Genomic DNA, 22,609 nt, shown 5'->3' on the forward strand with positions numbered 1-22,609 from the left:
GTCGGATATATTGCGGTGACGCCGCACGTGGCCATTGTCAGTCTGATAAATTGACACTCTGATCGCCGCTTTTTGCAGCAGCCTTTGGTCTGTCACGATCGAGCTTATATTAAATTTTTTCAGATCAGTCAGGATGTGTGAGAAAAATTTGGAACCAATTTTTTTGTTACTAAATTTTAAAACAAGATCTTATCTAGCATCAAACTAAATCTTTTGAAACAATTTAAAAAAAATCAGCAAGTTAAATAGCAAAACAAATTAAACAACAAATTATTTTAATTTTTTTAGCCCTTACTACAGTTGAAAGAAATTAAAATGAATTAAATGAATTTATTCTAATTTGATTGTTGCACCATTTTTTTGTGCCCCAATTTTGAATGAATTATGAGGAGCTTCAAACAAAGCTTGTATTTATAAATCTTCATAATAATGATGTCTGCAATCAGTTATTTTAAAAATAACCCTCCCATCATTTACGCCAGCACCGTCCAACCATTAAGCCAGTAAACAAACAATAGCTCTTTTTAGCAGCGGTCGGGTTGTGGACTACGAGTATATAATTGATACACGAGCTTTCAATCCTAATTAAAAAGTTATAATAAACCTGCTAATTGGCTCAGCTCAAAGGTAACACAATGGAAACAAACTTAATTGAAAATACACAAGGGCAGCGCCCTCTATTCACATGCAATTCTGCTTTTTAACCTGTTGTAATTGATATGCTTTTAATTAGGAAGCATGAAAAGCCAGCAAAAATGTTCAAGGAAAGAGAAAAAGATGGATATTGAAAATATTACTGATTTTTTTTTTTCATTTTAACGACTGAGTTATTTAATTAAAGAATTCATAGATTTACAGATGATTTCTTTTGATTTTCCTCAAATGCTGTCATTTGGAGGCTAAAATATCTCAAAACAACAAATAAATTATTTATTTTGATTCTAAAATTTAGATGTCAAATTTTAATCTAATTAGAGCTCATGCATTGTCTCAAAATTAGCCAGATATCTTTGAGGGATATTCACTGATAATGATAATTTAATAATTGTGAACAAAATTAATATAAATTTAAGTTTTGAATAAAAAAGAAGCCAAAAATGAAATTATATATAAATTAACAAAAATTATTTTAAATTTTGATTTAATTAAAAATTTATCGGATTAATATCTGCAACCCTAATCCCAACCAGATTTATTATTAGAATATATAGATGGTCGTATACAAGCCTCGAAAGTGCAGTCAAGTCGGTAGTCGTTAGCATTGAAATTGTACTCGGGCGCGCGTGGGTGGGTCCGCCGCGGCGTTTTAAATAACAAGACCGATAAACTAGCAGCGTCTCGCCGAAATGTAAAATACGCACGCACATATAAAGAAAAGGGAAAGAGGAAGCTCGACGGTCGCCTTCTCAAAATGCACGTGTTCGTTTGAACAGGGCTTTGGGAGGCGAGAGAGATATAGAAGCAGCCACGCCCTTATTTTATTGCTCATCAAGCAAATGTAAACACTTACACAAAGGCATGAAGAGCACATCCAGCAATTGTTTTCACGCAGGAAGACGCTCGTCTTCTGCCCTAACGACCCTTTGAGCTTTCCCGAAATGTATAGCGTCACGTACGGGCTGTAAATTTATTTAGCACAAGCAATAAATTTATGTATAAAAAAATTATATGACAAAAGATGAGATTTTTTTAGAAGAATAAAACAGCTCAAAGTTATTTCCAACCAAAATCTTTTCCAAAAGTTTCCAATTAAAAAATAATTTATATTGATATTTCTCAAATATCTAAAAAATTAAAATTTTGAAAAATTAAATAAAATGGAATTTGTTTAGTTAAAACTATTTTATCCTTTATTATGTGATAGCTAAAGCTTTTACTGCAAGAACCAGTTTGAAGTCTCTGTACTGAAATCGATTCTCTCCTCAAGACATTATCTGATCTTCCATCAGCCTTTTCACAAGACTATCAATTTCATTTATAAAATAAACACCATAGAAACCAAAACACAAAAGACGCAAAGCTGAAAATTCAGGATGGAAATTCGGAACGGAGATAAACTGCGCGAAAACTTGCCTAACGCTCTCCAGTCAAGGGTTTGTTTGCGATCGAAATTGGATGTTGGGAGTCGGATTTCAAAGCGTTCAAGTTCTCTATCAAATCAGCCAACACATCCCTTGCAATTTCAAAGGAAAACACATTATTTTGTCATTTTCGGCGACCAAATTTTGAAGAGTGTCGCAAATTTTTCAACAATGGTTTCTTTTCAGTGAATTTAATTTTAATTCATGCGTTTTGTTTAAATTAAAAACAAGTATTTGAACAAGATTAAATGTGATTTTTTTTCTAAAATGTGCCCACTTATATAATATGCAGAGAGCTTTCCCAACCCCGTGCTTGGCTGACGAGGGTTGTGTTGAGCAAAATAAATTTCAATTTGACGCGAGCTAACCAGATTGCCGCCTTGCTAGTGTGAGCAAAACAACGCCGTTTTGATTGAAGCTTTTCTGCTGGATGGAATTAAAATTCCCTTTGTGTCTGTCCTCGCACAGGCGCCACACGCTGCGCGGCTTGAAAGAGGAGATTTATTTATATTAAATAGCTTGGCTGGAAGTTTGTGACGAAAGTGCGGAGAGGTTTGTTGCCGGTTCATTATTTACTTTGCCGAATGATGCGTTTCGCTGCTCGCAAAAGGAAATTGCAAACGCGGGCTTTGTAGAGCGGATTCTTTTTTTAATAAGGGTAGAAGAGATTTATTGAGCTGCTCGCCAGGGTTTATAAATGAAATAGGAGAAGACTGTGTGTATTTTCACCCACTTTCAAGAAAGAAAACAAACAGAATGAGAATTAAAGAGAGAATCGATAAACGATAGAGGAAAGCATTTTATTTAAAAAACTAATATCCATGTGATGTTTAATTTCATTTTCTAATTAAAAACTTATTCATTTCAAAAAAATATTGAAATTATAAAAAAATTATTTATTTGTTAGTTAAAACAATAAAAACAAGTAATAATTCAAGCAAAAAATTGGCTCCATAAAATGAACGATTTTGCCATCTAAAAATGAAAATTATTTTATTAATCAATTTTCCTCAAATAATTTTAAATATTATAAAAGCAAAATAGGACAAATTCTTTTTAATCAGTGATTCAAGCGATTACTGAAAAGCTTACAATTATAAAGAACGGTTTAATTTGAGCAAACTTTAATTTAAATTAATTTCTTTATCAATTTCATTCACACACAAAATTGCACCCTATTTTTTTGTGAATGATTCCTTTTAATTGCTTATCTTTATCTGTTTTCTAAAGAAACTAAGACTTTAAATTTTTTCGATTGTGAATTAAAAAAATGTGAAAAGCACATTTTTTTAAAATACTTTACAAAATAAACAGTTAAAGGCTGTGAGCAGAAGTGGACACGCATGAGCGATTTACACTCACTGCAAATTGCGTTTGCAATTAACTCAGCCGGGCGAATTTTTCAGTCGGCTGAAGTCGCGTGCATGCCGCTCTTTCAACTTTTTAGCAAAATAGTTGGCAGCACCGGCAAAACGATATAATTACGTTAGCTATGCAGAGAGTGTTCGGCTGCAAATAAATCGCGTCGGCTGCTCTTTGGACAAAGTCGCTTGTTTGTTTTCTTGCTTGCAGCCCAGTGACACAGGGCTAATGCAATTATGCGTGCGTTTGCGTGTAAGGCACCGACCAGAGAAGCTTTGATGACGCGAAAAACAACAGAATATCAATGCATAGGAACGAGAGGGTTGTATATGAATAAGGTCTAATGAGAGAGGGAACGAAAGGCAGGTCCGGAATAACTCAACTTTGCAGGCTTCCCTGCCGAAATGAAATTTCGTTACCAATGAGTCAAATTTTTTCAGAATATAAGAGTAGATAAAAATTATTGAAGGGGTTAAAATATATAATATCAATCAATATAAAATTCTGAAAATGAATGGTTAAATGTAAAAAATTTAAGCTGATGTTAGTTTTATCAATTTGAATAAAAAATAACGAAAATTTGTTACACCAGTTTTGTAATTCTTAGAAAACTTAAATTTTATTTTTTTAAATTTGGATTTAATTATCAGATAGCCAGAACAAGTTTTTTATTTGTTAAGATAACTAAAAAAGGTAGGGCGCAAAATAAATTTGTTAATTAAAAATACTTTTTAATAATTAATTTAATTCTTTTATGCCTTTTAATTAACTCCTCAAATTTAAATAATTGTATTATTTTTAATTAATTAAGCATTTGAAAATCGACATACATATTTTACCTTTGGAGCTTCCGCCGCCGAAAAAGGCTGCAAACTTTCGAACAACAGTTTTTCCCGGCATGACTCGAAATCGCATTCAAATCAATCTCTCCGAATTTCAATCCGAGACGCACACTACGCACAAAAACACACGCTGCCCTTCACTACATCCGGCCACGCCGTGGAGTTCCATCGCACGGCCGCGATTTTAATTATCGTCTCAAGAGTTCACTCAGACAGGTCTTCAGGTCACCAGTCGGCACCAAGACGAGAGCTCGAAACCAAACCACAGCGCGACAGACACTCACTGACTGACTCGCTGTGGGAAGAGACCGAAGAGAGATGCGAGAGAGGAGGGACACAAAAAATGCGATCGTCGCAAAGGAGACTAACAAGAAAAGCTGTGGGGTGTGCGACGGCGGGGAGAGGGCGCCGCGCGATTCACACTACCGAGGACGAGGGTGAAAATTGAAAATTAAACCTAGGTAAAATCATATTAATTTGAAAAAATATATTGAATCCCTCCGATCTTAATTGAAATAAAAAGTTAATTTATAATGATTTTGATATAAATTTGTTAATTTTGAATACAAAGTATAATTTATTTTGTTGGATTTAATATTTGGCTTCGTTAGAGATAGGGAATTATTTTCTCATTTGAATTAGTCAAATTTTGAATGATGTTTTTACATCTCACGAATTACCATCAGATAAATCTGTTAAAAATCGATTCCTGAAATCTTCCAGACTTAAATCTAGGATGGTTTCACGTCAGATATTGTATATTTTTGACCAATTTCATTCAGAAAATCAGAATTTCAAACTACATAATTTAAATTAACTCTCAGTTTTCAATTCAAAATCTACAATTTGTTTATCATGAATTACCAGCAGCTTTAAGAATATTTTTTCTTTAAAAATACTTATAATTGATTAGGAAAAATTTATCATACATATTTTGTGTTCTTTATTCAAATTATTTGAAACTTGTCCTTCAGCAGGTGGTTTTTACCCGAGCGGACGGTAAGTACAACGTTCACCTCAATATAAAGAATGGCCAACAGCAGCCGGGTGAATCATTGTTATGCTGCTGGAATCTCCCCTCCGCCACTATTTTGTATGGGAGATGCATTCGCTCATGTTCTTCCTTTGCTCTTTCATCACGGGAAAGAATGGACGAAGTTGGCGAGCGCGGCTATAATTACGGCGCAAAGAAAAGTTGCTGGTTGGTCTCGTCTGCTTGATGTCGCCTAATGCATACCTGAGACGACGTCTGTTGAATAACAATTACACAATAAAAAAATAAAAATGGCCCGAAATCACATCTCGTCCGAGCCCCGCAGACTTCCTTTCTAACAAAAGCAGAGGTGAATCCAAATTTCGGTGTTTGTTATTCAAATTTCGGACAGGATGCAATAAAAAAACTTCATTCATGAGCGCATTTATTCCGAATCTGATTTTTAATTATGGCGCCAATCCGAGCGTCAAATTGCATTTCAATTATTTGTCATTTCGATCATAATTTGACATTGGCGGAGATCGCTGCGGTGTTTTGAGCGTGGGGCAATAAGAGAGGGCGTTCACGCGAGGTCCACCCTGTAATTATAGCGGGTGTGTTTCGCTCTCTCTGCATCATGTGCGAGCGCAACGGCGGTAAATTTATGCATACATATCACGTGTAAATGTGAACAGCAAAACGAATCATTGTGGGAACTAGGCAACGTGTACTTTGTTGCCAAAAGGGACACGAGAAACTGTCCAGACTTTTTAGGAAGTCACGAATGTAAGGGCTCTTAAAACGTGTGCAAATTGAAATGTAGAGTGTGTAAATAAAAAACATACAAAGAAAATCCAGCTTTAAACTTTCAATATGATTTTAAAAATAAAATAAAAATATTTATTAAAAAATAACACACAAATTTATTTTTTAGAATATTATTTGATTATAAATTTCATTTTTATTAACTTATTTATTAAATAAATCATTTTTAAACACATTTTTTCGTTAATGTTTTACATTATTCATAAATTTTAGTGTCCCAAGTAATTGCTTCAACAAGTACACTAATTTATTTAAAATAACTGTTCAGGTTGCGAAGATTAACATTAACAACATTTCTGCTGCTGAAATGACACCAATTGTGAAATTAATTCTTTGTCTTGAACATAATTTTTGTATATTTCATCTGAGATCTCAAAATAATAGTTCATAATATACGCAAATTAAATTTAAAATTAATATCACCCAATTTTTTTCTATTGATAATTGTTTTTAATTTCCGGTGAACTGCCCATTTTTTAAGAGCCCCAGCCCGAGTTGGGCTTCTGCGTTCAGTGGATGTTTTGTGTGCCTATATGCTAATGCAGTGTTTCACAAAACCGACACCATCCGTATTATGCGAGCCGCTCTTTATTTTCTGCGCCCGTGCATTCATTCACCGGCCGGGAACACGTGAATGAATAAATAAAGAGATAAAAACGGCCGTGCAGCATGTGGAGTTTTTCCATAGCATATTATACTGTGCTCGCGCAGTCATCAGCATGAGAGACTACTTTTTTTTTATATTGCACACACACACTCGCTTCGTTTTTGAACGTGCGAGCGCAACATTCGGTCTAAACTTTTGTGAATAATTAACAGGCCTTTTTGTTAAAAGAGCGGCGCTCTCCGCACACACACCAGTTTTCGAGAGCAAATTGCTTAACTTTTAGGGCCAGAATTTCCATTAGCTCTTGATGGCTTTGCGAGAGAAGGAATTTCAGACAAAGAAGTTCACGGCAAAAAAGAATATATGTTGGGGGGAAAAAACGAGGAGGGACACAGCGGTTTCCTCGAAAATCTGAGCCTTTTTGAGTGGGATGATAATATGAAACCTGCGTAGTGCTTTTTGGAAGAAATAATTAATCCAAATGTGAGGAAAAACCAGGAGAATTGTAAAAGGTGTTTTTGGAAGCCTAACAAAAATTTAATATCATTCCGTCTTTTATATTTTTTATATCACAAATTAATACGTGAAATGATGTATACGGCCTCTTTTTAATCTGTTTCTGTGGAATAAAAAAAAGCTGTGTGGGAAAAGTTCAATATTTGCAATCACGACGGTCACAGCTATAAACAAACAAACCTCATAAATTTGTGTTGCGGATCGAGTCATGGCAGCGGAAATATACATTCAGTAACTTTTCCAGCGGTTTATTTGCGTTCTTGTCTTGCTCTTTGCGTTATATTTTAGTGCTCTTCTTACTTTCTTCTTTGAATGGACGATTCAGTTTATCATTGCGCATTGTTGGCTCAAGAGGCAACCTCTTTCATATTGACGTGTTTGCCATATCGTATAACATCGCATCTATAAAAAAAAAAAACATGCCTGACTAAAAAAGTATGGCAATATAAATTCTAATTTTGAAGAAATTTAAAAAAAAAATAACTGATGTTTGAAAATTTGTATTATTATGATAAGTACCCATTTTTAGCAATTAAAAAATAGATTTTAATTGAATTTATACCAAAGATTTAAGTTGCCCCTATGTATAAAATTTGCCAAAAAAATGTGTATTTATTTAAATTTAATAAGAAGAATTTTTAATGAGCTATTAAGAGCTATTTAGATTTACATCAACCAAAGATTCAACTAATTCAAGAAAATATATGTAAATAAAAATTGAAAATTATAATATCAATACGGCACAATGAAAGTTCTTAATCACTTCAACATCAAATTGCTGTTGAATTTTATTTTTTATTATAATTAAATTTCCTTCAGGCAAAAAAATATCTTTACCTCTTTTCCAAAGAGTATCTTGAAAATTATGAAATTTTGTATCATATTTTCCACAAGAGAGATTCCATCTCTCGAGCATCCAGATTCAAATTTCTCGGGGCCTTTTTGCTTTAGCCAGACTTGATCCTCCTCAACATTTCCTCTCGCGGCTAAAAGATGAGATTTCACCTTGTAAACATACACACACCCCACGCCTTGCTGCGCTACGGCTTTTGACTTTTTCGTCCGTGTGCAGAGCAAAACAACCCTTAAGGGTTCTCGCATGTATCAAGAAGAGGCGCCGTGCGCGGCATAATAAAGGGCGAGGCTGCGCACAAAATAAGCCACCGAAATTTCTTGCGCCGGATCTCTTTACGGCAAAACGAGCCGCACGTTCTGCACCGGAAAGGAGAAAACGCGCCCCCGTTTGCATGCCTTATCATCATCCTCAAGGCGCCCCAATGTTTACAAATTTGATTCATGCAACAGCGAATTGACTGCAAATCGCTCAAAACAAATCGGTGGAAAATAATTTCGAGGGCGGATCCGACCAAGTTTGTTTGTCTGCGAAAGACTAGAAAAATTTTAATCATATATGTCATCAACAATTTCAATCAATGCGGGAGGTTTCGAAGAAAAAAGTTACTTTTGGTAACAAGTATAGGGAGTGAAACTATGGACTCGTATTATTTATTCGTGTATCCTAATTAAATGACATGAGTTAAAGAAATAATAAAAGTATTCATTGATTGCCTTCAAAGTATATTTAAATAAATTAAGACAGTATTAAATGAAATAAAGTAAAAAATAATTTTAATAATCTGCAATAAAATAAAATTTAAAGACCAAAATTAAAAAATATAATCAGAGTTTAATCTTATAAATCTTATATAAAATAATTTAAATTTTATTAAACATAACTTTTTTAATTTAATTTATATTTTCTTTTTAATTTATGGAATGGGAAAAAATATAATTTTTGAAGCTAATTTGGTGCAAACAAAAATATTGTACTAGAGCAGCATCAAATTACACATAAAAAGTTAAACTTCAAGTCATATCTTACAATTTAAATTAGCAATAACTTGATGCTCACCCATGTTGAGATCATGACAACCAATTTTTTAACTCAAATTATCTTCTAATACCTTTTTTTAAATTTTCAATTCCAGCGAAAATCACGAATTTCCGTTAAAAAAAAATGTAATGAAAAATAAACCTATTAAAACAGCCCCGAATCGCCAGATTTTTTCATTATAATGTAGACAACTTTTTCACTTTTGAGCCTAAAATTGTCTATTAACTGATCTGATTTCTACTAGAAAATACAATTAACTCTGTATTTTGTCACATATTCTTCCCAAAGCGTTACATTTACGAAATTAAATCCTCTTCTTCTCTATACTTTGCCTTTTGTCTAAAAAATTGTCAAGTTTTCCTGTCCCTAATGAAATACTATTGTACAATTTTTCATTACCAAGATGCATATTTGGTCAAAATAACAAACTTTTCTATTTTTCAGACTATATAAAAATTATGCTACCGGGTTTTGAGTTCCAGTGCGAGGGTCTCCAGAGCAGTTTGCCGTGCTGGTAGTTAGGCCTGACGGTGGTGAGCACCTGTTCGGGGGCCACGTGCACCTGCAGCGTCTCGGTGCGGCGAGGGGGTCGCACCCAGTTATCCCAACACGTGTCTTCCTCGTCGTCGGTTGCCGCTTTCTGGTAGGCGTCGGCGGCGTTCTCGGGGCTGCCGCTGTCCGTCCAGCAACACTTGGTCACCATCTCGCTTGTGCTCCCTCGGCGGGGCCAACACGCACTGACGGCCTTTTCCTGATGCGTGTCGCGCTTCAATGTTGGATGGACCTGCTCAGTCATGCTCGGGCGGAGCAGTTTGTTTTGACCCAGGGAGGGACCGAGTTGAAAGGGTTTGTGCCGATTTCGCGCTCAGCTGCTCCGAGTTTGCACGTGGTGCGTCCAGCAGATTCTCGCCGAAACGAGCAAAGCAGGAAATTAAAAACGGCCGAACTGGCGCCGACGTTGCAAATACGCTCATTCTGGGCACACGTGAGTGCGTCAGAGTCAATGAACATAGTACTATGCGCGGTGAGATGAAAAAATATTTGTTTGAAAAAAATAGTTCAAACCAAGTTACTTCAACAGCAATTTCAAATTGCAATATTTGTTCCTGTACAAATTCCCTCTTTAGGTTTTGTTCCAAAAAACATCATTTTATTAAAATAAAAATATAAACTTTAAAGAACTGGTATAATTATTTAGTCTTATCACTGGAAACAAGCAAATTCTGAAGATGGTTTGTGATCTGGTGATTTATTTTAGATTTTTTGACTATAAGAACTGTTTTTATGGTTCAAGATATTGAAGAGCGCTATATAAACAGCTAAAAATGACTTTTATGAGGTTTACCGATTTTTTTTCTTTTTTTTTTATAAGATCTCTCTGAACAATTTTTATATTTTACTGATTATTCCAATCTATTTGTTAAAATTACCTTAAAAAAAAACTATTTTTAATTAATTTGAAATCAATGCAATATGTTCTTACAAAAATCTCTTTGCTACTTGGTGGTGCCTTTATTCCAACAATTCAATAGGCCAGCAATTCTTTTTCATAATACAAACTTTTTACACCAAAATGGAGAAATAAGCAACAAATAAATGAAATTTATATTTTCTTCTTTTTTAAATAAATCGCCCCTACAAATATTTGTGACTTTTCAATATTCAATTTAGGTCTTTTTTGGGAACATTTTTATGATTCAAGCCTAATTAAACTGATAACTAAAAATACCGTCTCGAGAACCTCTCATTTTTCTCATTTAAGAAAGTATCAGTGAAAAGGAACGGTTTATTTATTATAATAAAAAATTTTTTTCTTTTGAATTTTTAATTTCAATTGATAACTTTGAAATATTATATTTTAAGACTTCTCATTGGTAAAATGTAAAATCCTAATTTTCATATTTTAAAGTATTATAATTTCTGACGTTCTTTTTTTTTTTTTTTGTCAATTCACGTCTAAAAATTTTGCAGGCATAAATTCCTGCGAGATTGAATTCAGAAATATAAGTATTTTATGTATATTTTTTCTCAGAAGAAAAAAGTGTTATGCCTTGTCTGTCTCTTTTCCCATTTGTATCCAGCTCATAAGTTTTGTGTATACCTCACTCACTCTCCCTCTTTCTGTTGAATTATTCAACCTGCATGCCGGATTGCTACGTTATATAAATATACATTATTTTGCTCGGCGCCGCGGTGGCAGAATTTTTTTGATCAATGGTTGGATCGTTTGTCACAATGCGAGGTGCCAACATTAATTCCGAGTTATGGCTCCTGCGAGTGCGCGACTAATGGCTCATTTAAATGGTGGCGTGCGTTATTTTTGGCGAGGCACACTGCGAGAGACTTCCCTTTTTACATTGTCAGACTTTTTGATTTTCGTCTGAATCGAAACCCCTTGAAATCCAGAGCGACCTGCTTCAAAAAAGTAATTTGAATCTTTGTATTTTAAAAATTAATAATTAATTAATCTCCAACAATCTTCTATAGCTTGTTTCAAAGCGAATTTTGGAACTTAACAAATATTTAATGGACTTTTTATACAAAGGAGTTAGTTTTTATTACGTCAAAATTTAGGTCCCCTATCAAATATGCAGCAAAAACGTATTGTTTGAATTATTATTAATTTTTTTTTTTCAAAATTCTTTTGTCACCAGATTTCCGAGGCAATTTCGTTGAATAACATCTCACCTGCGAGAATTTTGAGAGCACTCAACTGAAACAACAAGAGTTCTTGTACTTTCCCTTGCGACGACACAAAAAGCCTTTTACACGTTCTGCGTCTGCACCTCTCCGGCGCGCTTTTATACTTCAACCTTTGCGTCCGTCATCTGCATTAACTTTTGCAGTAATCAAATTGAGCTCGCCTACTTTTACTCAACTTCTTTTTTATCGCACAGGAAGCTCTTTCGCATGCACGCGGGCGCGCATAATGCCGAAAAAAGAAGAAAAAAAAAAGAGAGGAAAAGGAAAGGCCGTTCGTAAAGTGGAGCGGCCGGAAACTTGCTCCTCTCATTTCGACGCCCCCATGGACTAATTTTCGCTAGAGAAATAAGTGTGGGGTGGTGTCTTCAGCTGGCCTCTGCTCTTTGAAAGTGTAATGGCTATGAAAGGCTCTAGTGTCGAAAAGTGTTTAACAAATTACGCATAAAAACATTAATTTTTGTAAGGAAAATTTAATTTAAAGAAACATTACCCATCGTTTGGCTCACAAGATCAATTGTTCCCGGAAAAGTTTCAGCGAAAAAAGTATAAAACTTTTATGTTTTTCCTTGAAAGGGTTTTTAATAGTTTATTGTTTTATAGGGAAAAATGTCCTAAGCTCTTAGGTTGTGGCTTTAATAAGAGCAGGAAAATGTATTTTTCATTTTGAACAAATAAATAGCTAAAAAAAATTAAAAGCAGACTCTCAATTCTTGACACATTTGATATTGAAATTCTATCTCAAAATAGATTTTTTCAACTTTCAATTTCAGCATCATAAATTTTCTTTCGCGTTATTTCTTGTTTTATATCAAGTTTTAGCTGAAAGTACCATGTATATAATTTATTTCCGTTGAAAATTCATACTCAAAAATATATACATATGAAATAATCATAGTTTACTTTATAATTTTCAAATATAATTAATATAGTTATTATGATTAACATTAGTAAAGCTTATTTTCAGCTGAAACTTTTGTATTTTCATCATCTTCTCAGATTGTAGCAAAATTAAAGCTCACTTTTTTGCACTGCGACGGAGCTGCAGATGGAGCGAGGTACAAACTGCTACTTATAACTTTTAATAAGCAATTAGAGCCGGATTACTCTTAATTCTATTCAGGCGTTGAAAGCAACTCAATTAAACGAGCCGCTGTGTGCACGAGACGTGCATAATTAATTCTGCCCGACGGGCTGATGGAATGCGTAATTTGGGCGCAGAATTTTTCCACCTACCTGCGCACCTGATGCGCAACACAATTTGTTTTTCCGGCAGCGCACACACCTTGTCTTTTTCACTGGCACTCTGCCAACCTGGCGAAATTGCACAGAGTATTATTTATCGGACCATTTTTCCGCCTAACAAGAAGAAGGGGTTTCGAATTTGCATGCTTTTATTATAATTGAAATTCAAATTACATTCGTAGAAGAATTGTTGGAAAATAAATAAAAGTGGAAAATTAAAAATATTTCAATCAATAAATAAGCATTTCTTGATTTAATTATTATTTAACACAATTATTTTTAAAATTAATTTCAAATTCTAATCGTATTTGATTGTTTAAAAATAAATGGAAAATTCAAAATCAGCTTTTAACTTTTCAAAAAAAAAGAGCCATCAGCCCACAGGCTCTTTAATTTTACTTTCGGCGTGCGCTTCTCTTTTGGCCATTCCCTTTCCTTTTCAATTTGAAAAAAGCAATAAGACTCGCACGAGTGAGAAACCCGGCGCCGGCACCGCCACCACGTCAAATTGTTTGAGAGAATGAAAGTGCACAAAGTAAATGGGGAGAGAGTGAAAGAGGGCGGATTTGATGTCGGTCGTCCTTTGCGGCTTTCGGGGTCGAGCCATTAGTCGTATATGTTTGAGCGAGAGAGCCCCTGTTTGCGTATGTAGCCCGCACAGCACCACGCCGATGATTGAAGCACTTTGGCTTTTTCCATTTTAATGAAGACGCGCTGCGGCGTTTGACGCTTAAAAAAGGAGCAGCACCTTCTCGGGAGGCTAATTTCAAAGGTTGTGTGGCTTCAAAAGACCGATTCGTCTCTGCTGGAGGCTCTTAAGCTTTGCGATTGGTCTTCAAAGAGATCAAACTCGGTTTTATTAACTGCGGATGAAACGTAACCGAGTTTCATGATAAAATTTATATCGCAAGTGAGCTGTGCTTTTGACGTTTTGCCAATAAATATTTGACCAAATGTAACCTTTATGAACGCCTGAAGCTGTTTCAACAAAATTTTACTAAAAAAAATTAATTATTTTCATCTTGGTTAAAAATTCCAAAGTTTTGTGATGCAAAGTTGGGATAGAAATATATAAATTGCAATAAATTGAAATTCAATCAAAATTATCGGATCGAGCAAAATAAAAAACTTATTTTATTTATTTCAAGCCATTCCCTCTTAAAATATTTATCCAAAGCCTCTCCCAGTCCTCATTTTCCCCTCAAGTTTGTTGATTTAAAAGTTATAAATACAACCAAATTCACAACAAAATATTAATTTTTTTTTATTCGATATTGATTAAAATTTTCAAATTTATCTTTCAAAATACTTTAAATTTATTCAAAAAATTAATTTAAAAAATTAATTTAAAAAACACCGTTTTGACAGCAAACTCTAGCCTGAATTAAAATTTTCAGCCCAATCGAGTTTTTTTTATCCGCAGCCGGCGTCTCTCCGGCGTCGAGCCGGTTGCCTAACGAGCGGTTTTTTTCCGTCCTACCTTCGAGAGAGACGCACTGCCTCCACATAAACATGCCAGCGACCGATGTTTCTTCCTTTTGAGGATTTATCTGCGTGAACGTGACACTTTTTCACTCTCGCACTCCACCATGGGAAATTTTCGCCCTTTCGCAGAACGGCGCATCGCGGCACAAGCAAGCTCTGTATCTAAAGTACAGCGAGAGCTGCAGCCGCCGCCGCCGCTGCCTTTGGCGGCGAGTTGCGCTGTAGTGCGGACCTGTTGTTTTATAAATAAATTCATAAACTCAAAAGAGAGAGAGAGCAGCTCACGCAATTTGAGGCGAGAGAAAGAGAGGCCGATCTTTTCCAGCCTCCAGCCATGCGTGCGCACAACTTTCACAGGTGAATCAAAAGCACACTGCATTAGCAAATATCTCAAAAAATGAGGGTTTCATACATTTTTTTTCCCATTAATTCCTCCTAAGAGTAAGAGTTATTCGTGTTATTAATTTAAATAAGGAAACAATTTTTAATGATTTAATTTTTAATCTATAATATTAATAAAAATTAGGAAAATAACGCACTTGTTTTGACTTTTTGGTGATTTCTTTTAACGTAAATCGATCGAGTTTTTGGTAATTTTTTTATGAGCTACTTTTCCAGAAAAATTCGTGCGAATTTAGGTGAAAATCTTATGTTTTAAACGTAAAAATTGTTTAAACATCTAACTCTAGAGTTATGTTAAAATTCGATATTTTACTCTAATGCATGATTTTTTAATCCCAATTTAGACATAAAAATGGAATATTTTGGCCGACTTGGGCTTTATTTATTACTAAATAGGTTGAAAACGTGATCAATTATTTCGCTCATAATTTAAGTGGAAATCCCCAATCAGAATTCCAAAAGGCTTCTTCTTCCAAGAATTTCCTTGGTTAAAACTTTATATTTTTTCTCGTCCCTTATTTTTTTTCTTTAGTCACCGAAGTCTTTTATCCTCTCCCTGTGCTTTTTTTCCCTTGTCAGAAGTCTCTAGATTTTCGTTCCAATCAAGAGAGCAAACGGATCTCGAGACCAAGGTGGGGTTGTTTTTTCCCCAATAGGTACTCACATGTCGGAGAATGGCAAGTCAATCTGTCAAGCAGGAAAAATCGCTTACCTGAAACAAAAAAGAATATGGAGATAAATATACAAGTGTAATAAAAAAGCAAGATTTTTCCAGCGAGACGTAGAACGGTTACACTCGTTCTCTGTTGGCGAACGGCCAACAAAGATAAAATATTTAATAACCCGCCGTCCACTTCCAAGACGTGAAAAATGTCTGTGTACGCCAAGAGAGAACTTGAAATCGGTTGTTTTGTGTTCTCCGCAGATACAAACATGAACAATCTCTGATTTTGACAGTGAAAGAGATAAATAAAGAAAATGTAAATAAAAAATAAAATGATTCTTTAAAAGTCTGATGGACAGTTTTTCATATCAAAAAGTTAATACCTAGAAAAACAAATTATAAATTAGGCCTGAGTTAATCGCCCACAAAATTAATTTGCGGAAAGAGTTTTTCACTAATTAAAAATTCATTTAGTTTAATCAGGGGTGCAATTATAATTACAGAAATCATCATGCGCATTTGAGCAAAATCGATACTAATTTTCTTGAAAAAATTATCCACTGTAAATATTCATAAATTCATCCTGCATTTAATCCTGGTAACGTAACAGAAATTGAATATGCAAATAACCTTCACCACAATCTGAGGCAATCTGAATAAAACTAATTGAAAAATAAATACCAAGTATTATTAAAAAAGTTGAACGCTGGTTCAAAGTGTCTTTTAAAAGTAATTTGCATGGGTTTTGGAGAGTTTTCAAACCATAAACTCTCAGTTTATGAAATTTTCAAGTCTGTTTCTTCATTTAAATTAAGCAATGAAAGAGATAATTTTTTTTTCAAATTTCATTGAACGGCGATAAAAAAAAAGAATATCCATTTGAGAGAAGAATGGAAACTTTAACTCTTGCGAAATGAAATAAGCTGGGGTAGAAATTTGATCCTGATTCCATTATGCTTAAGTCAAATTAATTAAAAAGTCGTATCTACTTAAGACGACAAGCAGGAGTTGTAATTCAATTAACGGCTCTTTCACTACTCCAGCCGCTGCTCCGTCGGCGTTAATATACACGAACGTGCATTTTTATTGCGTCGTTAAGACGTCTGGGAGCCGTCGCGACGAGAGAAGGAGGAATTGTTGTTTATTATTTCATTTCCCGAGCGACCGAAATTTATGTATTATGCACCACGAATGAGTATGGGAACGTATGGGGGCGACGGAAAAGGAAGAATGATATCTATGTAGAGCAGCGCGGTGGCAGTTGTGTGGTTTGCGGCGCTCGTTTTTCACTCTGCGGCCGTTTGGAAAATGTGCGTTTAAGAGTCTCGAGCATTTGCAAGTAAAATGAACGCGAATTAGCCCGGCCGGAGAACAATCGGGGGAATTTTCTGCTCGCCAAAGAACGAGAGAGAAGAGCGGAAAACTTTTAGCGACGGGATGATTGCCTGGTTGGAGGCACAAAAGAAAATATGAAATTGGACAAACTTGTGAAAACCGCAGCTTTTTGTGAGGTTATGGAGAAGAATCTGAATAACAGAGCGGGGGAAGACGATCTTTAAATGAGTTTGGGAAAAGTTTCACAAGCATTCGCTAATTCAAAAAAATTGTTGATCACGGTTCATAGTAAATTCTTTTTGCTAACCGAAAGAAGGAAAAGGTTTGGTTAAAATTTTACTCAATTTTAATTTTTTTAGCACAAAACAATTTCATTAACAGCAATAAGAATTCGTAAACAAGAAGTTTCCTTTAGTAAAAAAAATCAATTTTTAAAGAGTTATTTTAATTATAATAAAAATAAATATAAAATTAAAATGGTTATTTTTATTTTAGTTCACATAAATATCTGCGCTAGAAACTTTGGTTGTCCTGGCAATTTCATTCTAGTTTTTCAAATTTATTCTCACAAATAAGATTAGGAATTATAACTCCATATAAAAAAAACTGATCTAACTTTTGGATTATAATTAAAATAACGCAGTGTCTGCTTTGTAAGAAAATTAATACCCTCACAAAAATTTTAAATAAACCTCAATCAACTAGTCCGCAACAGAACTGCTTGAATTTGTGAGCTTAAAAAGATTAAATTTGATTAAATTTTGAACAGGAAATTCCAATATTCTTTATAGGATTAAAATATTTAACAATAAATTTGAAATTTTGTGTGGAACATCATAAGAAACCCCTCTTTTTAGAGAAATTTCCTGCGATTGATAATAAATTTAGAATTTCAAAAATTAAAATATTTAACAATAAATTAGATTTATTTTGCGTGGAATTTCACGAATATCGTAAAAAAACCTATATTTAGAGGCCTTTCCTGTGATTGATAATAAATTTAGAATTTCAAAAACTAAATGCAGAAAAAATACAATAATTTTGGATCAAATTGATGAAATCTATATACACTGTATCGTAATCAGCAAGGCCCACCCACAGTTTGGCACATTGTGGTGCACAACAATGAGAGACGATAATGAAGTCCCCCTTTGCCGATAAGCAGCCGAGTAACGTTCGGCAAAAGCTGGCGGGCAAAAATTAATGCGATCAAAGCATAACGAAGCTTCTATGAAGCGCGAATCTTGAGGGAGTAGTTCGCCCTGGCATTATTTGCACGCACACAAGCATCCCCCGCCCGAGGCATTAATCACGGCGGCAGCCACGAGACAAGGCCGACGCAAATCTGCCTGTGCAAAATAACAGTGTCGGCCTGGGAAATGAATTAAAGTTCATTTATCACTCGGGCCGAAACACCAAAAAGTTTCTCTTCACGCCCCAATGAACATATTTCACTCAAAAAGTCGTTTAGCGCAGGCGGCGTCGACTGCGTACGTACCTAATGGAATGAATTTTGCAACTGCTTCTTCAAGACAAAGAAGAAGAGGAAATCTGACTGACCCTGAAGAACGATAGGGTCATGACTAGACAGATAAGCCACCAAAGTTAAAAAGTTTTCAGAGTTGAAACCTGCTCGAAATAAAATTTGGAAATTTGTACATATTGATTTGGTACAGAAGATAAAAATTTTGCATAAGAAAGAGTTAAAAAAGGTCCTATTTTTAGTATAATAGCTAGTGAAAAAATTTAAACAGTCAATTTGGGCAATTTTCAATTAATATCGTCACTTGATTTTAGAAAATAATTGCAATAAAACGATGCACAGACTCGTTGTGCTAGAAAAGTTCGATTTTTATGATTTATCTTTTAGTTGAAATAGTCAAAGAAATGTCGATTTTGGCTCCAAGTAATATTTAATAGCACACAATTATAATTTAGTTCAATTTTATTGATTTCTTTGAATCAAATTAATGACAGTACTGATTTTGAAAGAATTTACGCTTTGATTGGAATATGAAAGTAAATTTTTGTTTGAAAATATTAATGCATTAAGCTTTCAATGAAATTTTCAGATATTTTATAAAACTATAATCAAACAGAATTAATTTGAAAATGAATTTCTACAACAATTATAATAAAATTATATAAAAAGTTTGAAACTGAGAAAATTTAAAAAAAATTAGTTTTTAATAAATAAAATATTAAATGAAAGTGGTCTTTTATCAATTTTTTTTTTCAGAATGACATTCAATTTGCTAAGATACGTTGTCAAAATAAACTTGCGTTTGCAGAAAATAGTCATACTGGTTTTTTCACCAGCTTATTGTTAGAATGAACTGGGAAGTAAAAAATTATTCGATATAGTATTTTTTCCAAGCCTTCTGCAAAACAAAATTGTTTATGGTTCTCTGATGAATTAGATATGAAATGTCACGTACAGGCGGCTTTTCCATTCAAAAGGTACCACTGAATCTAAAAGAGCCACTCGCTCTCTCAGCCCGACTTTGCTATGCGGCGATTTTTATCCGAAAAGCTGTGTGTTTGGCACGCAGACAAATAGGACGGCGTCTCTCTGCTCTCTCTAGTCAAAGGAGCGCCGCAATATTGCAGTCGCCACTCCGTGCTAAATAAATACACCGAGCAATTGAATGGCGTCTCGCGAAATAAGCCGCCTGCGATGGCGAATTTGCTTTGCTACTTGTGCGCCATGACACGGGCACGACCTTAAGTACGAAATTGGCTCTCGGTACACGGTGTCCTGTCTGCGCGCGAGTGCAGCGTCGGAAGTGAGGGCGGGTCTCCCTCTGCAATCTGGCGCGCGTTTAAAAGCAACCCTCATTGCCTCAACGGCTAATTAGGCCACGGAGGAATATTATAGTGATGCAAAGACAAAACGCCCTTGTCAATATCAGGCAGTCGTAGAGAGTAAATTTAAAAACGTCTATTTAATTTTACTCTCAATTTTACGTAAAACGCTATTCATTTTAAATTCATTTTATAAGACACCACCATCAAATTAATATATTTTTAATTTATGTAATATTTTTAACAAGATAATATTTATTTTATTATTATGTTTTAAGCTGATTTTTATTATTTAATATTTAATAGTATTTTTTTTTTAATCTTGACGCTTATCATTAAAATAGAAAAATAATTAATTAAAAAAACTGACAAAACTGTAAATATACAATTATTTTTATCTGCTTGTTTTAAATTATGGCATCCCACGCACAAGATACTGAGTGAAAGTTGAAGTAATATCTTAAAGTCCGCTGCATCCTTTCCTTATTCGAAGTATTTGTTTTATTATGGTATAAAATTTAATTGAGTAATTTAAATTAAAATCCTTCCAGAATTTAATAAAAGAACAAACTGAGATGCACTCTCCTGACTTAAAAGTAACTTTGATCCTTTTTTTTATTAATTTAGAACAATTATATTTTTCATGTTAAGAAGCAGTAATAATTAAGCCTTAACATTGGATAGCACAAATTATGAAGAAGCTCAAATTGAGCAAAAAATAAAGGCAAAAAATGTAATTATGTAAAAAGTATAATATGCAATTTAATGCTTATTAAATGATACTTTAGGATTCCAAATAAATTTTCCATGATTTAATCAAAATTGTATACTTTCTTTCATTTATTTTTAATGTTTTTAAGTGTTTTAATAACGGAGTCATAAAAATTCTTCACGAATAATTTAAAATTTTTTTGTCAAATAACTATTTATTTTATGGAGGAAAATATTTAAAACATTTTTCCACCTCTCAAGTATTCTCTATTAATTAATCCCTTTGCCAATCTTTCCGCGCCTTATGCTGCGGCAAAATAATTTTTACGGATAAACGCAACCAATTAATCGAGGTCTCTGGAGGCGTCGAAAAGACCGCTGATTGCGAATGGAAATGAGGGTTGGCTGCCGACGAGGGCACATTTTTCTTCCTCCAACCCCTGGAGTGAGCCGTGGGTGTGTCGCGCGCCCTCGCTCGCTGCCATCAATATATGAGTTTGAAAAGCAGCAAACGTGGTGGAATAACCCTTTTAATAACATGCGTATGTGCTTGGCACTAAAGACCCGGCGTCGCGTAGGAAAAAACGAGCAAAAAAAAAAAAATAATGCAAGGGGAGAAAGAAGGCAAGGCGAAAGTGTCTTCGCGTGCGGCTCAAACAATAGAGAGAAAAAGGGGTTGACGAGAGCGCGAGAGAGAATTTATTAATTAAGAAGCCACTTCTTTCTTTCCTTCCGACTTGAGCAACGCGGCTTTGACAATCACGATTACAAAAGCTCCAAAATAAGTTGCTGAAATATTTGACTTGGAGTCGTTAAAATAAATAAATTCCATCAAAGGAGAAACAGACTTTTTAAATACGTTCTGCAGAAATTAGTAACTTTGCTTACATTTTGTATTTCTAATTGAATAATTAATATTCGATTGGAAATAAATCAATCAGCAAGAAATTACTGAAACGTGAAGGAAAAAATTGCATTCCAATAAAAAAAATATTTTTATGAACAATTTTTCCCCAAGTGAACCGATAAATACAATTTTTATAAACCTTTTCCTTTGTACGTTGGAAAATTTAACTGCATCTGCAATATTTCTTTTTAAATAATTTACTCTTTCAGCCACAAAATTATCCTTGATTGTTAGAAGGCAAACGAAAGGCCATGGAATAAAGTGACTGTTTTAATAAGCCTGTGAGGCGCTCTGCAAGCAGATTTAACGACTTCAAAGAATAATGCTGGGGTACTTTTGAGAAAGGGCTCTGTGAGTGAAAATGTTTGCTTCGGTTGAAACTAATGAGAATAGACGGTTTGACACTGCTTTGTTAATTGAAAAGAGAATGTCCACGAATTAATGTAATGTGAATGCAAAGAGAGAGTAACAAAATTATTTAGTTGACTCGACTAAATCGGATTTTTTTGCAGAATACAAACAAAACTGGAATTGCTTCTTTTACCTTTATTAATTTTTAAAAATTATAGAAAGATTATATAATTAATTTTATCAGGAAATATGTTTTTTATAAATTAATTTTTGGATCTTATGAACAAACAAGACGAGTAAAAGCAGTCGATAATAAATTTGCTCCATATTTAGTTACCTCCAAGCTTCCTTTTCTTCTTGGTCTTGCTGTTCCGGTTCTTCCATCGCACAAACATTATCTAGACTGCTGTCTGCGAGAGCCTAGTGTTGCAAGTCCAATAGTCGGCCGGCTGACCGGAGTCCCCTTGGGCTCGGGCGACAACAACAACAACAACAACAGGCCGGCCCCGAGACGGATCTGAACATCTTTTTCGGGGGGCAAATGGGGGGCCCCGGTGCGTGCCCGTTGCAAAACCAGCTAGCAGCTCAGCCCGGCAGCTTCGACTTTTATCGTGGCCGCGACCATGCAACCAAACGAGAGACTCCTCCGGCCGCTTTTGCTTCGCCAGTGGCTGCTGATGCTCTTATTGATTGTGCATGGGTAGAGCGAAAGGAGGGTGGAGGGCGCGGGGGTGCAGCAGCGCGAGGACCAAGCCCTGCGCCGCAAAAGGGGGCGTGCCTCTGCAGCTGCACCCACAGAGCGCCAGCCGGCCGACTTTCGCCAAAACCCACTGACTGACTGGCAAAGGGTGGATGCACCCCTGCCTGGTGACGTCACCCTCATCGCCCAGACTGCTGTGACGAT

General features: G+C 34.9%; 1 protein-coding gene across 30 annotated transcripts in view; it reads right to left on the reverse strand.

Moving 5' to 3' along the window:
* Window positions 1–22,609, reverse strand: part of LOC132204715 (coiled-coil domain-containing protein AGAP005037) — a 99,837-nt gene that overhangs the window by 37,363 nt on the left and 39,865 nt on the right. The gene's annotated exons all lie outside the window — the stretch shown is intronic.

This window comes from Neocloeon triangulifer, unplaced genomic scaffold (genome assembly GCF_031216515.1).
Source record: "Neocloeon triangulifer isolate White Clay Creek 2 clone unplaced genomic scaffold, ASM3121651v1 ptg000022l, whole genome shotgun sequence".
Taxonomy (NCBI): Eukaryota; Metazoa; Arthropoda; class Insecta; order Ephemeroptera; family Baetidae; genus Neocloeon; species Neocloeon triangulifer.